Genomic DNA, 18,931 nt, shown 5'->3' with positions numbered 1-18,931 from the left:
TAGCCCCAGAGTATTATTGATTTTAAAACAGTCGTAACAAAAATGAGGTTTTGATTATAATCAAAATTATTGATCATGTGATTTCATAAGACAGTTTTTTCAAACCTCCCGGCGGTATTTTAAACATCTCCTTTTTTTTGTTTGTATAAGGTAATTTGCTGAGCAGTTGATAAATGCATTCCAGAACAAAATGCATGTTTTTGGGGGTTTTCAGTGATTCGATAATATGATGGGTTATGATCTCATTTTACACTCCGAAAACTCCTTGCGTTCTATCCAAATTCGTTTGTTGAAATGGAAATGAAACTTTGAATACAAAATTTAAAAAAAAAGTATATTTAAATTGAATTAAATTGTAGGTATGTCTCGATATCGATTTTTGAAAAGGGCGAGAATCCAGTTAATATCATAAACGATTTAAACTTTCTCTTCTTAACACCTAAAAATCCTTTTTAATTTTTTTAATTTTAGTGTATATAAATTTGATTTTTTTAAGACGAATATCTTTTTTATGAGTGTGCATTCACGATGCTCTTTGCGCCATTTTCATACCGGGGAAGTTTTTTTTTCGTTTTTTTTTCCCGGAATTCCGGAATCAAAAAAGGGCATTCTTTTGTTTTCACATCAATTTTGCAAGGCAAAAACAGTAAAAATAGTGATTTTTGAAATGTTATGCGTTAAAATGTTCAAATATGTTCAATCAGATTACTTGAAGCTGCTTTGCAAGCTTAAATTGACCTAAATATTGCTTCTGTGGTGAGTGATCGAAAAGGCGAACAGTCATTCTAGATTTCAAACGGGCAGTCGCAATTTGGCGAATAAACAAAATGAGAAAACAAAAGGACCAAACAATCAATTTATTTAAAGGGAAAGGTTCTGCCGGTGAGCCGTTGTATCTTTTTCGAAAAATTCATGACATTTACGGCTTGAGTTCTTTTTTCTTTGATATTTGATGTTTCTCTAATATTTGCCATGACCTTTGAAAATGTGCCAATTTATCCATTTTTCACGTAACCGTCGCGGAAAACTTGAATTTAGGGGAAATGAGGGCATAACGAGCACCCAGGGCGTAATAAGCACTCCTTTTTTCTACATAAGTACGTATTTTCTTAAACAAATTTTCATAAGGACTTGTTTCGTACTACCTATAGTATTAATTTTTCACCAAAAAAGAAATATCCTTTTCATCTTTACAGAAATATTAAATAATAACCAGCTAGGTTATCAAGTGACGAAAATATTATAATTTTTGAGCACCACCAAATAAGCTTTTATGACCTTGATCTGAAATGTCCGCACTGCAACATGATCTACACATTGTTTCTCAATTTTCAGCATCTTAAAATTTTTGATTTTTCACTTTAATCAATTTTAAAACGCGTTTTTACTTTAATTTGTTCACTGGAGGTGAATAGAGCACTATCAATGAAGGAATAATGAGCGTTTTCTGCCGAGGAATTTAGCAGTGAATTCAACTCGATGAAGTCAACTGAATAATAGAGCTACAGCTTGACTTGTTTCGTCTGACGATTTGGCCTATTGGTAAGGTGTCGGTGAGGTAATCAGTAGACTCGAGTTCGATTCCTGTTCGAGGGGATTTTTTTTGCACATACCATTCATGATTGATTTTTTTGATTGTTACATTATACGGCTAATAGCACCAAAGCATCATCCGTCACACAAAACACCAGAAACATAATGTATGAGCATGTGTTAATTCTTTTAATTCTTCAAACAGACCTAGATTATTTTGTTATTGCTTTGTTTGATAAATCTACGCCTCACCGTTTAGTGCAATCATGATCATGAATGATAAATGAAAAAAAAATCATCTCCGCCAGGAATCGAACTCGAGCCTACTGATTACCTCTCCGACAATCGTTAAGTTGTAGCTCTATTACTCAGTTGACTTCATCGAGTTGAATTCGCTGCTAGATTCCCCGGCAGAAAACGCTCATTATGCCTTCATTAATGGTGCTCATACTGCCTCGGGGGTTTCTCATTATGCCTCTACAGTGACTGGTATTCAGCTTTCGGCCAAAATTTTTAAAATGCATTTTTTAACGTTTTTATCAACTTTTTCAAGTTTCATCCAATTAGGCAATAGACTATTTGAGTGTGTGAACACGAAACAATGATGTAATTCATATATTGCAGCTGTTCTTTATAATTAAATAAGCATTTTCTTTTAGGTGGCCATTATGCCCCTACGTAGCCCGAAATGAAATTGTGCTTATTTTTAAGGAGTTTAGGTACTTAGTCCGGAATATGATAAGATACAGCAAAAATGGCAATTGATTATATTTTCTGAAACTTCGAATGAGTTATTTTGAACAGAGGTCTTGGCATTTTGGCCTTTTTCAAAAATCATTACCGATTGATTCCAGGGTTCGTTCATTTAAAAAAAAAAATAGAGATACAATATTTAAGAACTTTTGGAATCATTTAGGGTCCTTGATGATTTTTTTGTTTTTTGAAGCTTCAGAAAAACGTTACAAGCCTTCAAACTGGTAATCGTGTCAAAATAACTCTCTAATGAGGATGAGGCTATCTTTAAAAAAAAAAAATTGCTTCGAAAATTTTAGTTTTCTATTCACTGCTGATTTTTTGCACTCAACTAGTAATAAAATGTTCTTTAAAAGTTGCAGGTTTATGAATTTTTATTTTTTTTTGGGTTTGTTTGAGTCGATTATCTAAAACCGATCCATACAGTTGCTTGTCATACCAATCACCGTGCACTATGAAACCATCAATTTATATTAACAATAGCTTGCTAGAACATATCTAAAGGGTGATACGGTCGAAATTTGGTCAATATCAACTTGACGTATTTCTATCAATTTTGCATTTAAAAAACCTGAACACCCCTCATTTTTAAGGTGTGTGTGTGTGTAGAATGTTGCTCCTATTTTGATTTTGGAATTCACTCTTTAGTTGTCAAAATGCCGTCCAAGGAAGAAGAGCAGCGTATCAATATTTTGCTCGCGCATCGCGAAAATCCGAGCTACTCGCACGCAAAGCTGGCAAAATTGCTAAATGTTGCCAAATCAACCGTTACAAATGTAATTAAAGTGTTTGGGGAACGTTTGTCGACCAGGAAGTCCAGGAAGTCTGGATCGGGGGAAAATCGAAAACCGGAAGCCGCTGACACGACAAAGAGAGTTGCCGGTAGTTTCACGCGAAACCCTAACCTCTCTCTCCGAGATACCGCAAATAAGGTGGGTGTATCGTCTACAACTGTGCATCGAGCCAAAAAACGAGCCGGACTATCGACTTACAAGAAAGTAGTGACTCCAAATCGCGATGATAAACAAAATACGACGGCCAAAGCGCGATCCCGGAGGCTGTATACGACGATGCTGACGAAGTTTGACTGCGTGGTAATGGACGACGAAACCTACGTCAAAGCCGACTACAAGCAGCTTCCGGGACAGGAGTTTTATACGGCAAAAGGAAGGGGAAAGGTAGCAGATAATTTCAAGCACATGAAACTGTCAAAGTTCGCGAAGAAATATCTGGTTTGGCAAGCCATCTGTACCTGTGGCTTGAAAAGCAGCATTTTCATAGCTTCCGGGACTGTCAATCAAGATATTTACGTGAAACAGGGTTTTTGAATAAACGTCTGCTGCCTTTCCTGAAGAAACACGGTTGTTCCGTACTGTTTTGCAGTGATTGAAATCCTCACCAATTTTCTCATCAGAGGCATTCAAAATACACACTTTGAGGCCTCGCATAGCTATACAGGAGACGATACATATACATTCATTCAAACCTCCCCCCATGAGGAGGATCGGCTCTGAGAGACACTATTCGTTTGCTGCCCCGAACGAACTCTCTCAACGTTCGGTTGCTACATGATGCATGAAGAAGACGAGGCACACATACTCATGTACGTTCTTGAATTTGAATAACTCCAGCCGATAGCTGTAGTTGAGGAGAACATCTTCAATCTCGCCGCGAAGGTTGAGGCAACAACAAAAACAACCGAACTTATTGCGTTGCATGGCCCGAAACGTATAGTGCAAAGAGGGGGGAGGAAAAAGAGACGAAAAAACTAGCTGCCTGCGTGCGGTTGCTGTGCAATAATAGCAACAGCAGAAAAACCTCACGCATTCAATCCAGGCACAAACGAAGAGACTCGGGTTCGCTCTGCCTTTTGAATTCGCTTCCCTCAAGCTTGTAACAGGAGATGAGTGAGAGCCATTCGTTTGGTTTTTTGGATTCGCTGCCTCGAATGTATACTGCTTCTTGAAGGCGGGCCATATTGAGAGCGTATGCATCATCGGTTTTGTCGTTTTCGCTGCCTCAAAGCAACCTTTGCTTCCGAGTAAAGCAGTGAGCGAGAGAAGGTTGATCAATTCATGCTCAGCAAAATTCAATCACTGCTGTTTTGGCCGGATTTGGTACTTGCCATTACGGTGAAAAGGCCATGGAGTAGTACGCCGCCAACTACGTGCAGGTGGTTCCCAAAGACAAGAATCCTCCCAACAATTGAGAAATACTGGGCTATTGTCAAGCGGAACCTAAAGAAGACAAAAAAAACTGCTAAGGACGAGCAGCAGTTCAAGGCAAACTGGCTTTCTGCGGCGAAGAAGGTGGACAAGGTTGGCTGTACAAAATCTGATGGCAGGGGTTAAGCGTAAGGCCCGGCAATTCGGATTTGGAAAAGCGGAAGCCCAACTGAATATTTTTCCTGAATTTTATACTAATTAAACTTGAAGAAGAAATTTAATTTGATTTTTTAAATAAACGATTTACACGCGTTTTCCCTTGACCGTATCACCCTTTACGATAATTTTCAAGAAAAGTAGACCTTTTTCACTTTAACTCCTAGCGCACGCTGGAAACTTACTCAAAGCGCTCAAATTTGGCCAGAGTACTTGAAAATGAACGGCATAGAATGTTATACCGATAATTCCATCTCTAAGGAAGTTCATTATCGAAGTACAGCCTGATTTGAGGGTGTACATATTTCAAAACAGCACTTTTGGAGAAAAAAAAAAGATTAAATATAATGCTTCTAATCAAAAAACGATCTTTATATCTCCAATTTTGATACATCTCATGAAAACAAAAACAAAATTAAAAAAAAAAAGTAGTGAATCATCCCATTGTAACCGATGTTGCTTTACAAAACATACTTGGAAATAGGGTCAGCATCGTTTACCGTCGGTGATGACTTTTGTGTTTCCGCGCTAATTGCTAGTTTTCCTGATGCAGCGACCTACCTTCATACTTACATGTTATGGGTACTTCAACAGAACCGATCTGATATTTTCCAATGCCGTTCAACCCCCAAGTTGCGAACAGCATCACTGCTCATTAATCAACAACGCACAAGTTTCGTTCTCCTTATCTCGGATATCCTTATCCTCCATCAGAGTTGATTGGCGGTCAAAGTCGCTAGCTGATTGTGCAATGTAATGCACGTTCCGTTGAAGCCAAACATATCACAAACCACATACCTACTAGCTATAAGGGTATCAAAGTATGGGCTCGTGTGGACTCATTCACTGCTGTGCTGTTGGGTAAATGAATTTCATCACGACGACGGACGCCGCGGCACGAAAGAAGGTGAGACACATGTTATCCGAACACCTCCTCCTGGTGCCTCTTTCTGTTTTCAGGTTCCAAACGAGGATACTTCACTCTACAAAACGAAGGCGCGCGTTCGTTTCTGGCGCGAGAAGAAAAACCCCATAAATTAAGCTTTAATTGAAAAGTTAATCGCATCGATAACTCCCACTTAACACCGACAACAACCGACCGGAATCATCATAATGGGTTCCTCTCGGATCGGATCGAGTGAAAGACCCCAGCAGTGTTGGTCTTGTAAGGGGGTCGAGGGAAGAAATCCCGAAGAAGGTATCGCTGCGGTCAATCTGGGGTTGCACTTCTTGGCGGGTACGCTTTCGCTGGACCGAGGAATCAACAATAAGAGGAGAAGAACGAACCTACCTAGTTTACATTTTGATTGTTATCACCTCATCGTCATCGGCGACCGACTTGTTCAACGATTGAGATTGCCTCCTCCTCTCCTCGCAACGCGATTGTTCAATTCTTTATCCAGATTAACCTCCCATCCTTCTGCTTTGAAGATCTGATTGGGGTTGGGAAAACATACACTAAACAGAACAAGGTCGTTGAGTGGTTTGATGGGTACAGTGAGCCACAAAAAGTTTGCTGCATATATGAAGTTTACATATTGTTTTCCTTCAATTTCAGTTGGATTTGTTTCAACACAGGGGCAAAAACTTTCAGGAATAAATCAGAAATGCACAATAAGGTATAAGTAATGAGCTTTGATTTTCTTGATAAGAAAATGTTGAGCGTTAATAAAGGAGCGCCGATATGGTCTAGCCGCTAGCGGATAGGCTGGTGCGAGTCTGGTTTTAGTATGCCAGGCTTACTGATTTCGATTCCCGGTATCGGCAAGAAAACTATTGGGTTCGAATCCCATAAGTGGTCGACAGGTAAGATGTGTTTCCTCTCATAACTGACTATATAATGAGAATGTTCAATCAGTTGCCAGCTGGCCAGATATATAGACGGATACCTGTAAGTAAACTAGCCCACCTGATTGATTCGTTCTTCCAAAATATACCTGTCATCAACACAATACATTCACTCCATAACAGTTCATACGAAACCATGGGGTCCGGGTATGAAGCACACGTTGGATTGGAGATTTTTCGACCTAAATAATCTAAGAATGCGTGTGAGCACATAAATACTTAGGCAGAAACTGCGGTGAATCCGCGCACCCATGGTGGAAAACCAACATACATACATTCATACATATCATCCAATCAAAATACAGATTCCGGCAACGTTACACGATTTGTCCATGTATCGTGTGACGAACATTTTTTAGATAAGTGCTCGTGAATCTCGTTTTAAGTATTTTTTCCCCTCAGATTCAAGCCTTTTTGCCTTGAGAGCATAGGAGATGAATGCTTAAATCTGAGGAAAAAAGCTTAAATTTGTCAAAAAAAAAGCTTAAATCTGAGAGATGTGCTCCACACGGTTTGTATAACATTGCCGGGATCTGCCCGTTATATTCTCTGAATTTTTTTAAGTTTATTTTTTTCCTTTTTCATCCGTATTCGTGCGCGTGAGAAGTGTCGTGGGAAGTGTCAAAAACAACTCTATAGCGTATCTGCAATTTCTATTCCTACCGTCGACAAGTGAAGACGTCAGTTCTAAGTTTGTTAAGATTGAAAAGTCAGTCCTTTCTAGAAGCGTTACCGTCAACTGGGGAAACATGCATTAATTTTCAATAACTGCTAAAAAACATATGTTCACAGTTAATCCTACCCCTTATGCATCAAAAGTTTTAAGGATGATGGGACATCAATTTGGCGTAGTCGCACGCAAACATAATTGGTTTCTTTAGTTTTTTTTTAATTTTCTAAAAGCATGAGATATTCACCCTCCTTATAAAATGGGGTAAATTGCATCAAACTTTGTTTTAATGAAAAATCTTATGAACACGTATTTAAATTTAAAGATTTTAATATATTTGCGATGCCTCAAAGACCATTACGCATGAGAAACGCCGATTGCAAACATTTTTTGGTCTGTTAAAAGTAATGAATACTACTAAATAATACTACGAAGTATTCTACAAGCTGAATTCATATAAATAAATGTTTGGATGAATAAAATTTCAATGTTTACAAACGCGTGATGCAAAACATGCATATTCCAGCACATGGAAACGAGATTAACAAGGTGTTTCTTTGATTTGCATTTTGTTGCATTTAACCCCAGGCACTTAACTGAATAAAAAAAAATTTACTTAAAAAAATTGAGTGATTGTTCGAAAAATATTTTACACAAACAGTGTTGGTATAGCATGAGGAAACCAGTAGAAAGGTTGTAGGTAATATTACACTGAGTAACAAAAAAATAATTTTTGAAAATAGTCCAGGGTTTTCCAACTGAATTAGACTAATATTGACGCCCTGAGTCCGAAAATGACCATGGTTTTGTTCAATCAGGTCAGGATATAAGAATACATAAATTTTTAAAAGTCGATTTTTCGCCAAAAAACAAATTTCTGCGATTCCTCAGCTGAGAAACCCCTGACGATTTTCTCGGTTTTTCTTAAGAAATAAAAGTCAACATATGCAAATTCTATCAGTTTTTATTTAATCTAAGAAATTTGATAAGCATATTAGCATAATATTAGTATAAGAATGAGCGTAACGAGACACAAAAGTTTAGAGTTTACGGCATAAATCGCCGTTTCTTCGATTCCCGTTTGTGAGCAGCTGCTGGGTTGTCTCTCTACAGCGACCAGCAGTAGTCCGCCATCATGACTGCGTCCCACCTCCCCTGGTACCTCTCTTCCATTTGGCGCATGACTTGATGGAATCTTTCTTCCTGCTCGTCACTCATCGCCACTAGGTTTTCAGTAAACTTCTCCATATGTGAAAACAAGAAGTGCATCTTTATACTCATCAAACACCCCAGTTTTTGGAAGGCCTCTATCATGCTGCTGACGAGTGTGGCGTGGTTTGCTGCCTTCGTGTTCCCCAGGAAGTTGATCACCACCTGCACAAACGATTTCCACGCAGCGCGCTCTAGTGTGTTCATGAAGTTTTCAAACTCTGCGTCCTTCATCAGCTGCCGTATCTGTGGGCCACCGAAAATGCCTGCCTTCAGCTTCTCAATGGTCAGTCGTGGAAAGGCTTTGCACAGGTAGTTGAAGCATTTTCCATCCTTGTCCAGGGCGCGCGTGAACTGTTTCATTAACCCTAGCTTAATGTGTAGTGGTGGGATCAATATCTTCTCCCGGTCAACAAGAGGTTCGTTTATGATGTTTCTCGCCCCAGGTACTAACTGCTCTCGTGCCGGCCACTCTTTCTCATCATAGTGGTGGGCTCTGTCTCGACTGTCCCACATACATATAAAGCATGGGTACTTCGTGAACCCGGACTGTTGACCAAGTAGAAAGTTGACCATCTTGAAGTCGACACAGATGATCCATTGGTGCTGCTCATATTGGATTTTGTCGAACACGTACTTCACTGCTTCATATTTCTCTACAAGAGTTGTGGAGTGCGCAAGAGGGATTGAGGCGAACTGGTTCCCGTTGTGGAGGAGCACAGACTTCAAAGAGCGCTTACAGCTGTCAATAAACAGTCGCCATTCTCTCGGATCGTAGTGAGGAGCCCCGAGTTTAACAAGAAGACCAGCGACATCTCGGCATTACACTAGGTCTTCCTCCTGGCAGAAGTAGCCCATGTAGTCCTCATGCCTTCTACGAAAGTAAGTGATACGCGCGTCCTCGCCAAGTAGATTTTTCTCTTTGAGTCTGGAGGCCAACAGCTCGGAGGAAGTCTTTGACAAGCTGAGATCCCGAACAAGATCATTAAGCTCACATTGTGAAAAGGGCTGCGGACCATCTCGTGCTTCATACTCTTCTGCATATCCTCCCTCGTCTGTACTGGTAGTAGTGGCCTCGTCGTCGCTGTGAGGAAGCTCTGTGAACGATGGTACAGGAATTTCTTCGCAGTGAGCAACTGGACGGCGGGCAGATGGAAGGTCGGGGTACTGGAGGCTGTGCCGATTCTTCCGGTTGATACCAGTAGTATTGATTGCCCAGAAGTAACAATCCGACGCATAGTAAGACGGCTCCCTCCAAACCATCGGTATCCCGAACTTCAGTGAAGTTTTCGTGCCCTTCGTCCACCGCCGGAGGTATTCCACGCACGTCTTGCACACCTTGTGCGGTGCCCAGGACTTATCTTGGTAACCCAGCTTGACTGTAAAGTAAGCCTAGTAGGCGCTCTTCACAAAGCCTGACCGCTGCCAGCGTGTATTCTCCGCAGATGTAGCAGAAAACGTCAGGCTTATTCATGCATGAATGTCGAGCAGAAGCCATATTAATAACCTGAAATAGTAATAGAAATATGTAGCCTACTTTCAGATAATAAATTTTGTAAATTTTGTTAATAAGTTAATTTTATAATTACATAGATTGAACTCAAAATCCCTATTACTAGCATATTGAAGCGTATATAACCATATGGCTGTATCTCAAAAAGTTGACCTGATACAGCAAAATCAATGTGAAATTCTAACTCAGAACACAAAAATTAGTCTAAATCGACTGAGAAACCCCAGACTATTTTTTGGCTGTCACCCAGTGTTATCAAGGCAATCCGTCATACTGGGTGATGTTTTTACGGCATCGAAAAATGTTAAAATTTCTACATTTATTGCTTGATTTTTCAAATTTTATATAAAAATCAATAACTTTAAAAAACTAGCTTAAGATGCGAGAAATTATGTCAGCATCATTTTGTAATCATTAAAGGATTACTTTATTATAAAACATTAAATTAAAAATTGATTCAGTGTGGTGTTATACAAATGTTGCATCTAACCCCGCTGTTGCATGATGCCCCGTTTGACGGTACGTTCGATGCGTCAAGTTGAAATTAAGTGTTCCATTCTTCTAGATTAATTTTCCTAACTTGAAATTAGGTTCTTTCCTTCATGGTTAAAACATTCAAATGTAAATAAATAGAAATTGATAAGAGAACAACTGATTTAAATGTCTAATTTAATGAATTAATTTTTACAAAAACATCACAAAAATTTGTATTCTCGGGCTTCTTTTAAGATATTTCGCCCAATCAAGCGTAATTCAAGGTTCAAAAGTGAACTATTTGGATTTGTAAAAATGGCTGACTACCCATCAAATGATTCTGGTAAAGATATTTATTTTTGTCAATACTGCATAAGGATAGATATTATGTGATTTATCGGGATTGTAATTTTTGCATTGTTTTTTTAGCACTAATTCGCAACCTGAATCTTTTTAACGTGTGAAAATCAGAAAAAGAAGTCTAGCTAACAAGTCACGTGTAGTTGCGCAAGCTTTAATGGACAAATTCAATGTTTGGTGTTGCTTTTATCATGAAAGAAGCAACACTAACTACACCAACGAGAGCCATAAAACTTCGGAAACATATCTTGCAGAAAAAAATGTGCTTTGATCCTATATTCGGGAGAAGAAGCATGAGCCTTGATCATTGATACCGATATGTCTATATCACAATATTTTTAACTACAATTATGCCAATTTATGCAGAAACCAAATAAAAAAGAGTGATTTTTAAAACAAAGTGCCATACTCCTCAAGATTCTGTTGGCCTTTGAGTATACATTTCGTCAAACAATTAAACTCTATAAACATCTATAAAAGGACTCCACGTTAGAATGAATTTCAAACTGATGCTAACGATGATTGATGGAAAAGTTTGCGAGGCAATAACATCGGCAATAACCTCCAATCGAAATTGTGTCATTTGTGGAACAACCCCAAATACATGAATAACTTCAAGTACATCCAGGAGAGACCAATAAACGTAGAGGCTTCTCAATTTGGAGAGTCATCGCTGCATGCATGGATACGATTCTACAAGTTTTTCATACATCTGTCTTAACGCTTGAATATTAAAACGGGGAAAATAAAAAGTCACTCTGATAAATATAGGGAATATTTTGGAATATGAGAATAAAACATTTAAAAACTTTTTAAAACCCAACTATTCAGGAATGAACGTCATTTAGTCACGATCAAGTGGAGCGGAATCATCAAATGATGACATCACCACACGGCATTTTTTTTTTCAAAAGTATGGAAAATATACAGAAATCACTAGTACGATTTTTTTTTTCTAAACTTACTTTTAATATTTCAGGCAACGAGTTGAAAGTTATCCAACGATTTGATGCTATTTTTCATTTTGCTGGCCAGAAAAAATTTTATTCCAAGGGGCTGAAATCGTGAAACATATTTTGAAACCTATTGGTCAATTGTCAGAAGACGCCCAAGAGTCCAGGAATAAGTTTAATTGAAATTTTAGAGAACATCACACACGAAATTTTCAAGACAAGCGATGAACATCGACTTTATGCATCGGATGCTCGAGTCTTATAACAAGCCAAAAAAATCTAAATCAAGACTACATTTTCCCTTTGTTGCCGATGCAAACTACATGCTCGATATGAAACAATCAGAAAAAGAAGATCATGAGAATAAATTTTTAATATTTCATTCTACTGAAGTTTCCAACCCAACTATTGAACCAAAAATAAAACTTCATTCACATATAGAAAAAACTTCAAATGACAAAACCTTCCAAATATGCCCTTTTTGTGTTAAAGCGGCAACTTTTCTCAGTATGTGTAGGAATAAAATTTACCATTTACCCATTTCTTCATCTGAATGATTTAGTAGATAAACCTGATACATACAATAGAAATTATATGTAAATTGAAGCAGAAGAATTTTCCTTTCAAATGCATATGATTTTTTTTATCAGTTTGCAATTTCAAGAGATAGGGAATATTGGATATTTGCAATTTTGAAAAGTAATGACACCAAAAGTACTATGATATTTTAAGATAGAGACACCTTCAATAAAATTGTGTAAATATACAAATGTAGGCCTTAAAATTCGTTCGCAAAACATCAAACGAAAATTTTGTTTTTTGGAGGTTAGTTTTTTTGAAAACTAACCTTTGGCGTCTTTTATAAAGTATTTTGAAATTGTATAATCTACAAGTTATCTCAAGACATTATTTTGATTATATGATAAATTTAAAAAATTAGGAAAAATTCTAACTTTTAAGTGAATTGATCAGAAAAAAAATAACAAAACAAAAATAACAAAACATGCGCGTTTTAAAACACCATTGCATTGGGACAATGCTTCTAAATAAAATTCTCCTCGTTCATCACACCATATTTCTCTTCTTCTAACATTCTATTCGTCTATTAAAAATTCCTATTCTTAAAGTGTTTTTTTTTTACTAGAAAAGACATCACTTTTCACGAATAACGCCGTTAAATTGATTAACAAACAATAACTGTCAATAATTTTTCTTTGAGTTTCTGATAAGTGGAATTCTGTGAAGAAGTTTTACTACAATTTGCTTGTATTTTCTTCAAGTTCAACCAAAAACCGTTGAAAATTCAATGAAGTTTTTTTCACTTTAAAATAAACAAATTGCTTTTTTCGTGAAATTTATTTTGATATTTCGGAATACTGTAAGTCATATGATTTACATAATACTGTAAGAAGCAAACGGCATTTATGTTCGGAATCACTGCAGATGCTGCTGTAACAGCTAGATGCGGTTGATGGAAGTAAGGTTGGGAGAGATGGGTATCTGTCAAACGAGGCGCCGCGAAAGTTGCTGCTCTCCAATCAAGGGCCAAAACACGAAAGAGGCCGTACCCGAAGAAAGGGCAATTGACCAACGTACCGACCACTCGAGCCAGCAGCATTCCTGGAGGAGTTCTTCTCGGTAATTGGAACCTGATAGAATGACCCCCGGGAGACTGTAGGCCGCAGGCGACTTCTCCGTTTTTTTTTTTAATTTTGTTTATGCGTACTTTACTCTGTTTGTTTTGACATTTTATAAGGGATTTACTCCCGGAAAAGAAGATTGTTGATTGTGGTTTTAATATGTAAAAAAATAAATGTCAAATTTATAAAATGTTGTGCAATACACATATTTACAAGAAATATCTTAAGTTCATAAACACTAAAACAGGGCAACATATTTCCTTATACCAGTTCCAATTGTAATGATCGACAACCAAAAAACAGCCTTCAAACCTTCCCAACTGTTTATGACTTTCGTTTCAACTCTTCCCCAAAATTTGACTTTCACCTCATTCCGGAAAAAGTTCTACTAATCATATCCTTTTTCATTAAGGCTATCCGTTAAACATTTCCACATAGTTTTTCCCTTCCCAAAAAACTCCACACCTCATCTTTCTCGGCTAGATAAAATCCTTCCCACTGACTAGGTCCTGCCTATCAGAGGATAAGTAGATCTGAAGCTATCTGAACTGAAACTGAAAAACAACATCGCACCAAATGCGATGATGATGGGATGAGGGGCTCACCACAATTTGCTGTCACAGTATGGCCCCAAGGATTTTCAAACAAACCAGCTTCACCTGTTGTAGAAAGCATGTTACATCCCCTTTTTTCCAGTCTTCCGTGCCGTTATCGTTATGATGATGATAATTATTATTATTTCTACTTTGGTGATCTGATATGGTAGAGTGATTTTTAATCCTTTGTATTAGTGGTCTTCAGAACTAGCTAATTGAAAACAAGTAAGTACTTAGGCTCTACGATTAAAAAAAAAGTTTTACAAAAATAATATTTTTGGTATAAAAGACAACAAATAGTCAAGCTATGCTATGCTATCCACAACAGCTCATTACCTAGGAGCCAAATACCTACAAGTATATCTCAGGAAAATGAGCAGACATGTCTTGGTTGTAACCCAGCTCAACCCCATCGGGAGGTTTCTTTTCGCCACTGTTGTTTTAAAAATGGGGTGGTAACGGGAAAAAACGGCCTTGTTATATTCATATTTAATTAGTAGTATTCGTTCCTGTTTCTCTTTCTTCTTCTTCTCAGTGTAGAAACGGGGAACTTCCTGTGAATTGAAAAACAAGCAAGTAATGATGATGCGATACTATGTTGAAAGTATGTGTATACGTTAGTTCCGCAAACGGGTATGATGATTTTTTGAAATTACTGCGTATTCACAACTTCTTAGTATGCTTTAACTTGATAACATATACTCAAGAAAGTAACAATTCAATGATGGGAAGCTAAGCATTTATTTTTTTTGGGCGCAATACATATCTGTATTATATGATTACAGGCAGTTTTAAAGAAAAATATCGAACTTCATTGCCGCAGACATGTCTGCGGTAGAATTCCACAACGCCAACGCCAACATGAAGAATGAATTCCACAACGCCAATGTTGCTACTCCGTGCTTGACCGAGATCATCAATTTTGATTATAAGTCAAAAGAATGGTGCTTGAGATTAGCAACTGATCCTCATTGCACAAAACTGATGCTCTCTCATTAAACATCAATAACGGCGCCGGCCACGTCCTAGTTTTTTTTTGTTTCGATTATAGTCGTTTTACCATCTCTATGGCATTCGCGACTTTATCAACGTTACAGTTGGCGGATCGTTATTGAAAAACTTATCCGGTACAACTGTGTTCGATGTTTGCTCTTGGGCTCGAACTCATGGACATCGGCTCAGGAGACAACAGACTTGCCAACTGAGCTATATCACAAGCCCGCGTCCTAGTAATGTCCGGAGATAGGAGAGAAAGTGAGAAAAGGAAATGAACGAAAAATTCGTGTTTTAGGATCGAGGTCACCTCTGCATCCTAGCAAAATAATAAAAGGTTGAATGTTTGAGAGAAAAGGATATGAGCAGGATACACTCTTGACTAGTGTAATGACGTGAAAAACCTTATCCTATTATCCTACGCTCCTGATCTTTCTAACGAAACTCAAAAGTTGTTCCTTAAAATGTAAACTCCATTATACAAGGAAAATAAATTTCTTCCCAATGTTTCGAGAATCAAATTGGAAAAAAATATCAGTGTAGAAAATCCGTAATTAAAAAAATATTGATTCTAATCCTTTTCTTCAACCTTCTTCCAATTAAATAGAAACATTTTTTAAATGTGTACCAGGTAAACCATTTCTAAATTAGTCATTAGTCATTAGTGATTTTATGCAATAGAAATGTTATTTTTACTTTGACAAAATCATTGGTCATCAATTTTGAGTATGATTAAGAAAACAAAACAAGTTGCGCAATTGCTGCATGCATCTGAAAGTTAGACTCATAAAAGAGATTCTATATTTTGGCCTAAAAAGTGCCTTATTTCCAAACTTGGGCCCGGTTAGGGAGAGTTAACCAAATGAACTGCAAATAAACATGGGTCTTTTGGACAAACCAACCCAAGTGACACAGTTTAAGCCAACTGGTATTTGAAAGTTTTAATATGGTTTTATTGTGGCCTTTTTGTATGCAGCTAGCACTTTAAATGTTTTATATGGTCATGAAAAATGCTTGCATTATTGATTCAATCATTTGTTTTCAGATAGTTCCTGAAATGCAAGTAAACCTTTTACTTAATACACTGTTTAAGTTGTTTTGAAAAAATTCTGAATGCTCTATTAAAGCTCCAATAAAACATGAATTACGAAGTTTGTTTCAAGCTTTTTATGCATGTTTTATAAAGGCACGGCAGCGCTCGTTTAAGATGTCAAAACAGAACACGCTCAGGCAAGATTGCACATATTTGAATTGGAATTCCCTTTTTTACAAATTTATGATCAGTTATGTGTGTATTGTATTAGTTCAATAAAAAAATATGTATAATAATCTTCGAGATACTTCAAATCACCGGAAGAGGTATGAATATCTCGACAATATGAATATTGAGTGAAAGAGCTCAACCAAGGTGTGTGTATATATAGTAGGTGTAAAGATATTTTAAGGTCCTGATTCAGCCAATTTGATTTGGCTACTACGGAGTTCGTGGAGTTTTTTTTACCAACAAAGCCCTCAGCTCGAACAAATTTACCGATGTTTACAAACAAACTCAATGAACCTCACCGCGCTCTCCTCGCCTACTTACTGACAAAGTCATAGAACCTTGTGATCTAATAATCTTGAGCTAAACTAGGAGAAAAAAATCGATGCTATCATTAATCCAAGATGGCTTTTCCTTTCAAAGCTGTAAATTACTGAAAACCTCATGAAACACCTACAATATGGGTATTGGATGAAGGAGCTAAATGAGTAGAAGTCAAATTTGCTGTCCGACGCCATCTTGAAATCCATGATTCATCCGCTCAACTTGAAAATGCTGTAAATAACTGAAAATCGCATGATACCCGCGGAATAAGGGTGAAAGTTGAAAGGGCTCAACGAGCACAAGTCGAATTTCGCTATCTGACACCATCTTGATTAAATTACTGATAAAAGCTTGAAACCCCAAAATATGGGTACAAGCTGAAAGGGTCAAACAAGAAAAAGTCGAATTGGTGGCATCCGCTTAAGTTTAAAATGCTGTAAATCACTGAAAATTGAATGGAAGCCCCACAATATGGGAATAGCATGAACAGGCTATACAAGAAGAAGTTGAATATGAATTCTGGCGCTATCTTGAATTCCATGAAGGTGGCTGCGGCTTTTCTTTTAAACCTGTATATTATTGATAATCGCTTGAAATCTCCTTAATATGGGTACAAGTTGAAAGGGCTAAATTAGATGAAATCGAATTACAATATCTGACGTCATTTTGCGGGTGACGGCTTCCGCTTAACTTGAAAATTTTGTAAGTCACTTAAAATCGCATAAAAAATTAAATGATATTTTCGACCATTTCAAGAATTTGAAAAATAACCCTTTTATTTTTCAAACAATTCACCATTTTGGGTAGCATCAGATAGCGAAATTTGACTTCTACTCGTTTAGCCCTTTCAACCAACCAATAATCATATTGTGGAGGTTTCATGCGATTTTTGGTCGTTAACAGCATTTTAGAGTTCGTCGGGGACCTCCATCTTGGATTTCCTGATGGCGTCAGAAAGTTAAATTCGACTTCTGCTAGTTTAGCCCTTTCACCCAATATCGAAATTGTGAGGGTTTCATGCGATTTAAAGTCCCTTAGAACAATTTAAAGTTAAGTGGAAGCCGCCATATTGAATTTCAGGATAGCGCCAACCAACGAAATTTGACTTCAACTCATGGTTTTATTTCACCGGACCACAACCAATCCTTTATTTATTTTATTTAAAAGTCTGCCTTCATTTACTGTACCAATGATAAACAAGTAAGAAATGAGAAACTTATCCTACGCGTGTCATTGGTTGGCTTGCGAGAGAAACGTCCAATTTAGACTTTTTATATGGCTCTTATAAAACCGTTATGAAACTAATTAGCTACTTATCTGACCATAAAAACGTTCAATGATTAAAGAATTGACTAACGAAAAGTTGGTTGCAAAACCAAAGAGCAGAAACGGACTCCATGTTGCTCGATTCACAATGTCGAGTATTTGAAAATATTTTTTAATATTTTACATATTCTAAATCTATTTCATTATGTTTGCGATGTCATTTTATTTGATGAAAAATGTATTTTGCGAAACATTTTCAATTTTATGGTTTCAAAAAAATTAATATTTCATTAAAATTTCTAAAGTCTGAATATTTGTCGAGTCGCATTTATTTTAAGGTACTGTTTCATATACATTTTTCCTAAAATCTTGACTGGCAGTAGAAAGATGCTCATAATATGGTGAAAACATTGCTTTTTTTGTTATTAATTTTATCGGATCATATCTCGAGAAGGCAATCATCATTCATTAACCATCATGGTTGCTGGAAAAAATTTACCAAGATAGAAAACTCACGGAGTCGGAAAAAAAACTGTATTTGCTAACATGTTTTATAAAAACTTTATACAAGCTAAAGAGATCAAAATTTTTCAGTATAATGATTTTAACGAAGATTAAAAGAATAGTCATGATGACGTTTCTTGAACAGGTAATTAATCTTTATTAGAGTTCTGATGATGTTTAGAATACACTCGAGCTTTTTATGAAGATTAATGCTATAGCTCTAACAGTTGTGTTGACCATAATAAAGCTAAAATTGTTACTTGGCTTGGAATGATTCAAGCCATCAAGTTTTGTTTTTATACATGAAGAAAATATTATGGGTTGGATTCTACTAAAATATATTCTTTATTCAAATAAGAGAAAAAAGTGAATTACTCTTTGTAAGGTAAGCATTAGACTGCCCCAAATTTGTATGGGAAATTCAAAACCTGTGAAATGTTATGCGCTGCAGGCTAAAATTGATCCTAGGCCTAGTACTAGATCTCATGCCAAATTTGGGCCAGATCGGATCACAGGAAGGGGTCACTCAACGAGCCTGAAGTTTGTATGGGATTTTGAGACATTTTGTTCGGGAGAAACATGAAAAACTAGTTTTTCATCAATAACTTTGGTTCCCGTCGGCCGATTTCTTTCAAAAACAAGTTTTCTTAAAG

At 37.0% G+C, this 18,931-nt stretch overlaps 1 protein-coding gene across 1 annotated transcript in view; it reads left to right on the top strand.

Annotated features, from left to right (window-relative positions):
* The window catches only part of LOC129759207 (netrin-A-like), a 157,950-nt gene that overhangs the window by 2,850 nt on the left and 136,169 nt on the right, over nt 1-18,931 (top strand). The gene's annotated exons all lie outside the window — the stretch shown is intronic.

This window comes from Uranotaenia lowii, chromosome 1, assembly GCF_029784155.1.
Source record: "Uranotaenia lowii strain MFRU-FL chromosome 1, ASM2978415v1, whole genome shotgun sequence".
NCBI classification, from domain to species: Eukaryota; Metazoa; Arthropoda; class Insecta; order Diptera; family Culicidae; genus Uranotaenia; species Uranotaenia lowii.
Note: the sequence above shows the minus strand (reverse complement) of the source record. Positions and strands in the feature narration are given on the sequence as shown.